Raw genomic sequence first — 3,423 nt, forward strand, 5'->3', positions numbered from 1 at the left:
AAGCTCACACCCCCTAATCCTTCTCAAGTAGTGCCACTTCCTGATGAGCAAGCATGTGGAATCCATTCTTATTCAGCCCAGCACAGTCAGATACACTTGTAGTCAGATCTCAGAATGCTTTCTCCCTAAAGAGTGTTTTTATGAAGTTGGATGTTTAGGACCCAGACTTATATCAGAACTCATGAAGGAAGATTATGGTCTTGATTTTCTAAACACATTTGCGTTTGGAATTTCAAGGCAAGAATGTAAAAGACACAATTAAAAACATCTCAAGATACGATTTTCTGAATACCAGAAGTGTAGTATTAGAGAAAACCTTATTTTACTTTCTGGGGTAAAGATTAATAAGCAATTGTCTCATATTACTCATGAGGGCAACATTTTTTAGGTTTTATTTATTTTTTATTTATAATCGTGTATTTGTATGTGTGTGTGAGCACGTGTGTACAGGTATCCATGGAGACCATAAGAGGGCATAAGATCTCCTGGGGCGGGAGTGACTGGCAGTTGTAAGCTGTGGATGTGGGTGCTTGAATCACACTTGGGACCTTTCTAAGAGTAGTACATACTCTTAATTTCTGAGTCACCTCTCCAGCCTTCCAGAGCAGCGTTTCCTAAACCCCATGTTGCTAATCATAGCAACTCATTACATCAATTTTTTTTTTTTTTTAAGATTTATTTATTTATTATGTATACAGCATGTATGACTGCAGGCCAGAAGAGGGCACCAGATCTCATTACAGATGGTTGTGAGCCACCATGTGGTTGCTGGGAATTGAACTCAGGACCTCTGGAAGAGCAGTCAGTGCTCTTAACCTCTGAGCCACCTCTCCAGCCCCCTCATTACATCAATTTAATGAGTTACAAAAATACTTGATAGATGAAAGAGTAAGGAAAAATTATCATGCGAGATGGCCAGTGTGCTGTGAAACTTTCTATACACATATCTACAAATATGTCTAAGTGTCCACAGACTAGGAGAAGTGTGCAATGTCTTTCTTATTGTTGGCTGCAGCTAGAAAAAGCAGAAAGCCATTGGTTTAGGATGGCATTGCTGCACTAATAATTTGATAGTGAATTTCAGCATTCCAAACCTCTAACTTTCATGCCCTATTTTGAAGAGAGCGGTTTAAAAGAAAGCAAAAGAGGCCTGGGGATGTAGCTGAGCTAGTGGAGGGTGTGTCTAGAAGCCCCTGTTCCATCCTCAGCACCACAAACAACTAAAACTGGACATAGTGTCCCATTCTTGTGACCGCAGCACTCTGGAGGCAGGGGAACCACAAGCTCAAAGTCATCCTCAGCTACACAGTGAGTTCCAGGGTAGAACTCAGTGTGGGTAGCATAGCATTCTCAAGATCTTGAATGGGGGAGGGGGAGAGAGAAAGAGGCAGACAGAAACAGAGAGAGAGACAGACAGACAGACAGAGAGACAGAGAGACACACACAGAGAGAGACACAGAGAGAGACACAGAGAGAGACAGAGACAGAGAGACAGAGACAGAGAGACAGAGACAGAGAGACAGAGAGACAGACATATATTCCCTGGGTTTACTTAGGTCATGGAGGAAAGGTCTAAGTTAACATTGACATTCATGGTCTCCTAGCTGTGCTGGGGGATCGTTGGGAATTTAAGTTGTCTTCTTGGCTGTACACACAGGCTTCTCCCTGTGTGACTAAAGACAAAAACATAAAACAGGGTCTCTCAGCTTGTTCCTCCTGCTTGACCTGGCAATTCCTTACACACCTGATCCGAACACCAGTTAGGAAACAGTGACAGTCTTCTATTGTGGTAGTTGATGCTTTTACTTGAAAACCTAGTTCTCGAATAGCATGCTAGCATTTAGGGAGCCATACGTCACCATATAAATACATTTAAAACTATTAACTGCAGTAGAGTTTCCCAGAAGCCAGCCCTGCTTTATGGTTTAGTCATGGAAGTTTTGAAAAGCCATCGACCAAAATAACCAGGAACAATTTTCCTCTCCCTAAAAGGAGCAGGAACAGAGTAGAGCTGAACAGTCATGGATGAAAATACCATTGTGTTCTCACAGGGATCTCTTCACTGCTGTTCGGGAGTAAATCCTCTAGAGACCGAAACAAATCAGCTACACAATGTTCCCAACCTCACCCTCCAACAGGGTTCTAAGCTTCTAATGCCGTTTTTTTTTTTCTCCGAATGTTTTGCATGAGTTCACACAGTCCCAGCTCCGGTGGAAAGGTCTGGGTTGACAGACAGGGCTCTCATGGGATGCTTCCCTCCTTTCCAAGCGCTATTTTGGGATTTGCCACTGGCTTTACCCCTCCTTTCTTTACTCTGTTTCCTTCTTACCACCCTTCAAAGCCTTTTGCCCTTCAAAGAGCTAAGTGCATTGGGGAGGGCGTCCTTGACCTTCACAGAACTGAGTTCCCTGTGGGAGTCCAGAACTGCTCCCCTTCTGTCTGGTTCCTAAGTTCCTGGGTTCTGGTCTCAACCAGATGGCTCCAGCTCCATATTCTGTGTACTTTCCTCAGCTAAAACCACTGAATCATTGTTGGTGCCCACTAATTCTATCTCCATGTGATGAGATCTGACTGAACTACAGGTCACAGATGGACCTACAGGTGGACTTCACATATAAGCTGCAATTCTCTCCTGGGTCTCTATTCTGTTAGCTCACCTGGAGCAACTGAGTCAGCCAAGTCCTTGAAACAGATCTCGCTCTTCCTGTCTAGCCACACTCTTATACCCTGGTCACCTTCCTGCCACTTGACAGAAGATGATTCCTGTAACACTTGTCACTCTGAAAGGTGACAGTCGAAAGAGTCTTACTCAGCTCTGGAGATCACCAGTAAATAAATATTACATGTTTTTAGATAAAAAGTTCCCAAATAAATTTGATAATATAATATCCCATCCCTGCTATAGATTCCATGCTAACCACCAAGGGAGTTCAGGCGAGTTTTCAGAATTGATATTTAGCAATGTCGCTTTCTTTTGCTCTAAAATTTACCTCCATCCCTCTGCTCTCGTTCTCTTCCTGAGCTGGCCCACCTGTGTCTTATGTCTCGCCACCTGCCTCATGGGAACACTTCCCTCTGCAGCTTTTGCAAGGCTATTTTCTAGGCAGTAGAAATGTGGAAAGAAACCTCAGATGACTCAAGTCCTATCCAGCATCTGAGAGGCATCCTCCACTGAGAACCACTCGCCTGCGTCCACTCACAGAAGTATGAGATAGAAATAGATGCTCTAATCCATTAAGTTTGGGAAGCTGATGTGCTTCTTCAAAATTCATTGACCGTGATTCATTTGATGTGATGGGAGTAGTGTAGATGTAACCAACCATCTTATTAAATAAGAAACACAGAACCAATGCAAAGAAGAAAGCCAAGAGGTCAGAGCTCAGAGCTAAAACCTTACCCTTCCTCCTGCGGTGGTCCTACCTC

This window comes from Peromyscus leucopus, chromosome 10, assembly GCF_004664715.2.
Source record: "Peromyscus leucopus breed LL Stock chromosome 10, UCI_PerLeu_2.1, whole genome shotgun sequence".
Taxonomy (NCBI): Eukaryota; Metazoa; Chordata; class Mammalia; order Rodentia; family Cricetidae; genus Peromyscus; species Peromyscus leucopus.